A 9,437-nucleotide genomic window follows, 5' to 3' on the forward strand; every position below is an offset into this window, starting at 1 on the left:
GTGACGGTGAATTATTTCCTTGTTCGTTTTAAATTGATGCTAGCCACCTTAATTATTTTATAATTTTCACATTACCAAGTTGTGAAATCAGTCACCGATTCCAATGCATTCTCCATTATATTGACAGGGTGAGCTGGCCTCTACCAGCTGTGATGGAGTGAGCATTACTGATGACTATTAATTTCCTATACGAAATTAACTTGCTAATCTAATGCATCTCGCTCAGATTGGGTCGGATTTTCTCCTCTGTCAATACGTGACTAAAGAGTTTACGATTCCTATTTTGTGGCTAAGGAGTCTACGATTCCTATTTCTAACAATGCTGGTGCTCACTGTACCTATGTCACTCTTAGTAACGGTGAATTATTTCCTTGTTGGTTTTAAATTGCTGCTAGCCACCTTGATTATTATTATTATTATTATTATTATTATTATTATTATTATTATTATTATATAATTTTAAGTTTTTATCTTTACAACTTCACAACATTTTTTAATTACAGATTGCTCAAGGATGTCCCCTGGGTGGCGACCACCGCGATCACCTGGGGATGACAATACACTGGCTGGATCCCAAAACCCGCACAAGACAACACGCAGTCTTGGCCTGCTCTCGGTTCAGAGGACATCACGCATTTGATGTTCTCGCTCAGACCATGGTGGACACACATGTTCCATCTGCAAGACAAGGTGATCAGCTCCACGACGAATAACGGCAAAAACTTTAAGACATTTCTGGAGTCTGGTAGAAAAGTTGAAATCTTGCCATACATTTCTGAGGGTTGCCAGACATTCCTGAGGCCGATCCGGACGTGGAGTGCATCGAGCATGTTGACCTGGACGTTGATTCCGAGGCTGGAGATGTGGATGAAGTTGAGTACATCTCTGCTATCCTTAACGAGTCGAGCGGCCTGGGCCTAAACCTGTTAATGCCCGCGCGCAGTCCATACTTTCAATTTGGTAGCCAGAGTAGATGCCGATGAGGCTTTTGACAGCGCTTCTTTCAAATCGGCTAATACGAAGGCTATATCTAAGGCACAGCGGCTGTGGAATATGCAGAGTATATATGTATGTATATCATTATTCAGTTTTATTTCAAGGTTTCTCGCCAGTACAATAAGTGTCGGTTTCTAACCTAGACCTCCTTCATTGGAATTTCAACACTAACAGGGTATTTTTGTATGTATATATATATGTATGTATGTATGTATGTATACATGCAGATTCTTATGTTTTGCTTTATGTATGTCTTCTCATGCAAATACTTGCATATCTAGACATGCTCATATATGCTTAAATGATAAACCTCTGGAAAGTTTTATGGATTTTTATGTATGTATGTATGTATGTATATATGTATGTATGCATGCATGCATGTATATATGTGTGTATGCATGCATGTATATATGTATATGTTTGTATATGTATATGCTTGTGTATGTATTCGTTGATATACTTAATTATTCATTGAAGTGTATTTTGAATGACTTACATGTGGCCTTGTTATCCTTTATATTTCCTTGTTTCATTAATGGCCACATCAGAAGCAATGACAAAATATTTTCAGCGTTGTTTATTTGTCTTTGAGATTGCATGGTGAATTTCTCTTTCCGACAGTTTAAAATGTAATATTCACTCTGTAAAGTAGCGATAATAAACATTTCGGATATAAAAATAAACACTAACCATTCAATTAGTTATGTAGTGAGGAAGTGACTAGTTTCCCAACATCAACAAAATTAGACATAACAATAACTATTACAACAGCAGAAGATACGAAAAATAGAAATGACACATCAACCTCTACAAGTACTGTAGTAGTAGTAGTAGTAGTAGTAGTAGTAGTGGTGGTGGTGGTGGTTATGGTGGTGGTGGTGGTGGTAGTAGTAGTAGTTGTGGTAGTTGTGGTGGTGGTGGTGGTGGTGGTGGTGGTGGTGGTGGTGGTGGTGGTAGTAGTAGTAGTAGTGGTGGTGGTGGTGGTAGTAGTCGTAGTAGTAGTAGTGGTAGTAGTAGTAGTAGTAGTAGTAGTAGTAGTACTGGTAGTAGTAGTAGTAGTAGTAGTAGTAGTAGTAGTAGTAGTGGTGGTGGATCTTTTTTAAAATGGGGGCCACATTTTTCATTAATGTTTTACGTAGTGTTTTTGGTACCGAAAGACTTTCAAACTTCGTATACTTATCTATTTTGTGTTATAGAACAGAAAAATATTTTTGTATTCGAATTTATTTCATGTAAAAAATTGTCTTATTTCGATAATTTCAACCAATCACTGACGTCCACTCAGCCGATATACATTAAGTGCCGACTACATAAACAAACGATTCTTCGTTTTATTTGCTTTTTTCATTTTAAATTTGCTTTAACCCTAACCCTAAGCCTAAGCCTAACCCTAACCCTAACTCTAACCCTAGGGTTAGGGTTAGGGTTAGAGTTAGGGTTAGGGTTAGGGTTAATTGTTTCAGAATTGTTTGTTTATGTAGTCGGCACTTAATGTATATCGGCTGAATGGACGTCAGTGATTGGTTGAAATTACAGAAATACGACAACTTTAACATGGAATAATTTATGGATTTCTTTTTTTTTAAAGAAGACTAAGAGAAAAAGATGTTTTATATGACACATTCTACCAGTGTTCCAAGTTTCAAAGTGTTTCGTTAATGAAAAATGTGGCCCCCGTTTTAAAAAAGATCCGTAGTGGTGGTGGTAGTAGTAGTAGTAGTAGTAGTAGTAGCAGCAGCAGCAGTAGTAGTAGTGTGACTCAGACGGTGATGTTGGTGTTGGCAGTGAAACTAATGGACACAGATAAGTCTCGGTGTTTATTACAGTACAACATACGTCTTGGTTGTTGTTGTTAATTTGGCTTTTGTTGCAGAAGGTGCTAATAATGGTAGTGGTGCTGTCGATGGCATCGTTATTACCAAAGTCAGTATCGACTTCGTTATCGTTATTTCTGATTGCTATAAATACATCATGTAAGCAGGTTTTTTTTTTTTGTTTTCTAGTCTTTTTTTTTTTTTGTTACAAAACAAATAACTAAATAACTAAAGGGGGGAAAGTACTGTTATAATAATCTACAGCCCGTGTCAGAGGTGACATGTGAAACCTTACAGGCTAAAACTAAACCTATTTTGATTAATTTCTTCCAGATGGCATTACCTGCAACGTATTCCATTTCCGGTGTTTTTTTACTTGGCATCACTGCACTGTATAAAAGAAAACAGAAACGAAGGAGAAAAAAAAGTAAGAAAGGAAAAAAAGAAAGAAAGAAAGAAAGAAAAAATAAACACAACAAACAAAAATGAAAAGTGTATTGTTACTCAAATTCGTTTTTTGGGCTTTTATAAATAAGCAGCCGAGGAAGTGAAGCACTACATGGATGTAGTATATTTTCCGGTATAAACGAGTCGAATTTTTCACACCAAAATCTACAATAAAAAAAAGGTAGGTTGACTTATACATTAAGACGATTTTAGAGGACCAAAATTTTCATTATCTTTTCATTCGGAAAGATAATGACAACCTTTGAATGTTTACACTGCAAGTTTACACTATATAAGTCGATTCGTATGCTGGAAAATACGGTAAATGTAGTGATGAATTTGGAGTAATACAGATGAACATTTATGATCCGGAGGGGCAACAATTTGATCATCTGTGTATAGAGTTGAAACTTATTCAGTATGTGCTCATATGAGTAAGACGCTTTTGTTTTATTGATTTCGTACTTAACCCATTACCTCCCATAATTCTATTAACTGGAATATTTTTATGAAACTTTGATTTCTAACATAAAACAGCCTTAGAAACACGCTAGAATGATCAAAATAACATTTCAAAATAACATTTTAAATAGATATAAGCGAGATATTGGGTGAAAAATTAGCAAACCTCACTTGAATATCAGAGAAATATACCTAGTAGATATAGCAAAAAAGGTTAGATATGTGTAAATATTAACAGATAATTACGAAATTTGTAATTTTTATGTGATCTCATATGAGATCACTGGTAGGTAATGGGTTAAGTTACTAGCGAGATATGTCGTTGGAAAGTGAAAGAGATTATATAACATCTTTCGCACGGATATTAGAGGTGGCAGTGAGGTGGATTAGCTTACAGAATGGGTCGCAGATTAGACTCGTTGGTAGGTTACATTATGCTCATGCTGTTGAATGGGCATTATTGACTCGACATTATTAACTTAACTTGGGGTCGACGGTATCGACAAATACCCCTCCCCTCGAAATTTCTGGCCTTCATCATCATCCATCAGCCAGGTGCCCTCTCTGCGTCGAGGTGTCGGCTTGTCAAGACTTTCTAGCTCCCTGTCTTGTACTGCATGCATACAATCAACCAGGCTCTTGTTTCCAGTTCATTATTTGAGGTTGTCATTCCACAAACATCTTTGACGGTCTTATACTTCTCCTCCATACTTTTTGTCAAAATGGTCTTGTGGGTAGAGTGGTAGAATATTAAAGTGTCGGACAAAATATCTTAAGGTATTTGTTCTGGCTCTTTATGTTCTGATTTCAAATCCTACCGTGGACAACTTTTCTCACTTTAAGGATTGATAAAATAAATTACCAGTGTAGCACTTCTACTTAGATATATTAACGCGTGAATTAACTGCTAAGATTTTAATTTGAATTAGACTGGACGTTATAAACTCCAGTTTGAAACTGAAACTAGAAACAGGGCCATTGATGAGACACGAACCCTAAATTTATTGAAGCGAAACTTACCGTAGTGTTACCGATTGTACGATAACTAGTCTGGTTGTTACAATTTTCTTTCACATATACAAGCCGCCATACCTAGCCTAGTGCGGATATATTGATTTTAAATTTAGGCCAGCAAGGCCAGCAAGTTCGGGTTCAACTGATACTTATTTTATCAAACCCGAAAGGATGGAAGGCAAAATTGACTCCGGCGGAATTTGAACTCAGAAAGTAAAGACGAACGAAATTCCGCTAAGCCAATTCACCCGGCAGGGCTAACGATTCTGCCTGTTCGCTGCCTTCTTGTGCAAGTATATCAATACCTAAAATAAAAACAATCATATAGATTCACTGACTGGAGATCTTCTCAATAATTCTTTTCCAGAGCTAAGAATGTTTATTGAGAAATCTATTCCAGTGATTCGTGTAAATTGTTTCATAGTCCCAGCAGAGAAAATGGCGATTGTATTAACTCAGAGAATAATGAGGGAGATGCTTTGGAAAGAGCCAACCATTCCACCTCCCGGATTCAATTCTATGGATGTAAAAAAAAAAAAAAAAAAAAAAAAAACATACAGAAGCTAAAACAATCTTTTTCCTACATCTGTTTCTATTTCATAGGAAAATATTTTTTCAAAATGAGTTATTTCTAAAATTAGTCATTTTTCTCAATATCTTTGGCACTGTTGGCGGTAGACGGGAGTTAGTTTAAAACAATAAATTTCAGATAGAAGTCACATAAACCACGATCTCCTGGGAAATATCTACACCAATGAAAATTTCCACAATACCTAGGGTCAAAACTGTGGTCTACAAATCAGGATATGCACTCATATAGTGGTTTCAAATTTTGGCACAAGGCCAGCAATTGGGGTGTGGAGTAAGTCGATTGCATCGACCCCAGAATGAAAGGCAAAGTCGACCTCGGTGAAATTTGAACTCAGAACGGACGGACGAAGACAGATGAAATACCGTTAAGCATTTTCTTCGGCGTGCCAATGATTCTGCCAGCTTGTTGCCTAAATGGTATATAAAATTTGAAACCGTTATTATTATTATTATTATTATTATTATTCGGGTGGTGAGCTGGCCGAATCATTAACGCGCCGGGCAAAATTCTTAGCGGTATTTTGCCCGTCGTTACGTTCTGGATACAAATTCCGCCGAGGTCGACTTTGCCTTTCGGGGTCGATAAAATAAGTATCAGTTGAACACTGGGGTTGATGTAATTGATTCATCCCCTCCCCGCAAAATTACTGCCCCTGTGGTAAAATTTGAAACCATCATCATCATCATCATTATTAAGGTGGTGAGCTGGCAGAATCTTTAGCACGCTGGTCGAAATGCTTAGCGGTATTTCACCCGTCGTTACGTTTTGAGTTCAAATTCCGCCTTTCATACTTTCGGGGTCGATAGATTAAGTATCAGTGAAATACTGGGTTCGAAGTAATCGACTCATCCCCTCCCCCCAAATTGCTGCCCTTGTGGAAAAATTTTAAACCGAGAAAAACTGGGAAGAAGTGACGAACAGGGTGGCCAACCTCACCCAGAAATGGGCTGAGAGGAAGCTCTCCTTGAAAGGTCGAGCGGAGGTGGCGAATGCGTACATCGCATCCGTCATCTATTACTGTTTGACCGTCGTCCCTTGTCCCGACCGCTGGTTAACCAAGATAGTACGCTTGCTCTTCAACTTTTTGTGGAAGGGTCAGGTACCACTGGTCAGGCGCTCCATCTGCTGTCAACAACCGCTGAACGGAGGCCTTGGTATGCCGTGGTTGCTGATGCGCAAACATGCGCTCAGGCTACGACATCTCAAGCGTTTCCTGGACGGTGAACAGGTGTGGTCGCCTTTCGTCAGACGCGATTTTCCGCAGCTCGTTTCTTTAACAGAGCTGCAATCCTGGATCAAACGTAGACCGAGAAAGGGCGCTTGGCACCTCGAGTGCCGCCAAGCTCTCACCGCCCTCAGTCAGGCGGGCAGTGCGATCGGTAGTAGCTCCACTCTAGCGTTCTATAGAGGGTTAGTGGGAGAAAAGTGCGACGACGTTCTCGGGGAAACTCTAGGCGTCGAGGATAATCAGCTAAGCAGTCTGTTCAGGAGAACCTTCGGGCCGGGGCCCATGGATAATTTCCAAAGGTCCCTCGCCTGGCAATGCTACCGAGGTGCGCTACCTGTTCGAGATAAACTCTACCGACATGGAAGTGCCGTCAACCGGGCCTGCCCGAGGTGCGCTCAGGACGACGAAACCGTTCTGCACGCACTCGTCCAGTGCCCGAGCATTGCTGACCTGTGGGTCTATATCGAACAGCTACTGTCACGTGTAGGACGGATCCGGCTATCAGCTGAATCCATCGTGAAAATTGACCCGCCGACCTCCTTTAACCAGGAGGGCAAGGCAATTTTCCTATGCCTAGTGGCTGAAGCGAAAGAGGTGATATGGTGGACCCGTTTGAAAGGGCTAAAGACAGACACTTTCCTCTTTGGCCAAGGCCTCATCAACTTTTTCAAGTTCCACTTGAAAAGGAAGATAAGAGTAGAGAGGGAAGTGCTGTCTCATAGCAAATTCGTTGAAAGATGGGTGACTGTTGGAAGAATGGCCAGTATAAACGGACCAATTCTGAGAATACACTTGTAAAAAAAAAAAAAAAAAAAAAAAAAGGAAAAAAAAGGTAATGTAAAAGGAGAAAGGGCTCTATACCACTTTCTTATTTTTTTCTGACCAGGCTCTCGTGGTTTTATGGGTTTTTCCTCGTGTAACCTTTCCTTTTTCGAAGCGCCTCCCCCTTCGGGGGTTTCTACTTATTTATTTATCTATTTATTTATCTATTTATTCATTATATCTTTCTCCGTTTTCTTCCTCTGTTTAGACGAACTTTCCTACCTTTTCGGACAAAACCTTTTGTAACCTTCGTCCTGTCTTTGTCCTTATATGTTTTTAATTGATATTAGCCCTTGTGGCCAATAAAACGAATTTATTATTATTATTATTTATACTTTCTCTTTGTCACAGGTTTTGTTGGAGCTTCTGGAGTCTTGCATGCGTAGCGAACTTACTACCTGCAGCCTACGATACCATGTTATTCATTCTTTTCAGCTATCTATTACTTTTCTGATTATTCTGACCGTGCCAAGGAGGCAAACCTTTTGTAACAGTTCTACCAAGTACTCTATTCCAATTTCTTTTATATTCCTCTTGATGCTTTCTGATACGGTTCCCAAGGATCCAAATATAATTGGCACTATCTTCACCTTCATTTTCCAGAGCCGGGCTATTTCGTACTTAAGAGGGTTGTATCTATCTATCTTTTCACCTTCCTTCTTGACTGTTCGTGAGTCAAAGAGGCATGCAACGTTAACTATATGTGATGCACCTTGTCCACTACAACTAGGTCCGGTCTGTTATGCTCTAGTACCTGATCATATTAGATAAATAATTAAAAGGCTAACTGTTCATTGTTGGTTGTTGAAATATACATAACTTTGTCATTAATTATCATCAAGAAAGCAATCAATGGCAGAATCAGCGGCTCACCAGACAAACGTATTATGGTTTAATTATGTTTTCAAACGCATTAAATTCTAGGGCAGAGATCAACTCTACTTTACATCTCTCATGAGTAAAGAAAAATATACGTTAAGAACTGGGGAAGATCTTTCGTCTGTCCTTGCATCCAAGTAAGGAATTTTTATCAGGAATACATTTGTCTAAGTCAGACATTCCAATCAAAACAACCTAAAGTCTGGTAAGTTATCTATATTGGGAGAAGGCGCGTGGCTTATTGGCTAGGGTATTCGGCTCACTATCGTAAAGCCGTGAGTTCGATTTCCGGTCACGCGTCTTGAGCAAGAAATTTATTTCTCGTTCCTCCAGTCCATTCAGCTGGCAAACATGAGCTGTACCCGTAATTTAAAGAGCCAACTTTCTCACACTCTATGTCACACCGAATCTTCCGAAGAATTGCGTTAAGGGTACGCGTGGCTGGGAAGTGTCACTTATACATTAATTTTACGAGCAGGCTGTTAGGTTGATCGTATCAACTGGATCATTCGTCGTTGTAACAGACGGAGAACCAGGCCATCTACAGCGGATACAATAAATTTCTTTTGATCGTTTCAATATTTTATTAAATATGTTTTCCAGATATATATCTTGCATCTAGCGGGAGTTAAAAGAAAAAAAGTTTAATTCTCGCTACTGCTCTATCAAGTTAAACAAAATACATATGTAGTTGTTGTGTTAGACTTCTATAATGACAGCGGTATTCATATTTTATTGGAGGCGGCCGAAAATAAAAATAGAAATAATGGTAATAACATGTCAGAAAGTCGATGTGGTTGGTAACAAGAACAACAAAAATAAGAACGCAAACAAAAGAAAACAATAATATAACAAAAGTACCAGAAATATTTAATAGTGAAATTGCGAGAAAACAGTGTAATTAGACATAATGCCAGTAACTGGACGAAACAGAAAACTTTCTCAACCAAACACAATCGTGTCAACAGAAGTATAGGCAACTGTCTTTTTAAAATGTGCGATGACAATAAAATTCTCACGTTCAAGCAGAGAAATAAAGCAGAAAGGTTTGTGAGGTGCTTATATCGTAGTGTATAAAAGAAAGACATTCAGGAACGGTGAAATAGAGACGCAAAAATATTCCGTATTATTGTGGATAGCCTTGTGTGGTACTTATATGGTACAATATAAAAAAGGATATGGA

The 9,437-nt window shown here is 38.7% G+C and overlaps 1 long non-coding RNA gene across 1 annotated transcript; it reads left to right on the forward strand.

Annotated features, from left to right (window-relative positions):
• The first annotated feature begins 2,102 nt into the window (after nt 1-2,102).
• On the forward strand, nt 2,103-8,829 carry LOC128247106 (uncharacterized). The gene is made up of 3 exons (XR_008263527.2): nt 2,103-2,969; nt 3,144-3,438; nt 7,727-8,829. It is a non-coding gene; the product is annotated as an uncharacterized LOC128247106 (long non-coding RNA).
• Nucleotides 8,830-9,437: the final 608 nt, after the last annotated feature.

This window comes from Octopus bimaculoides, chromosome 2, assembly GCF_046866305.1.
Source record: "Octopus bimaculoides isolate indiv1 chromosome 2, ASM4686630v1, whole genome shotgun sequence".
NCBI classification, from domain to species: Eukaryota; Metazoa; Mollusca; class Cephalopoda; order Octopoda; family Octopodidae; genus Octopus; species Octopus bimaculoides.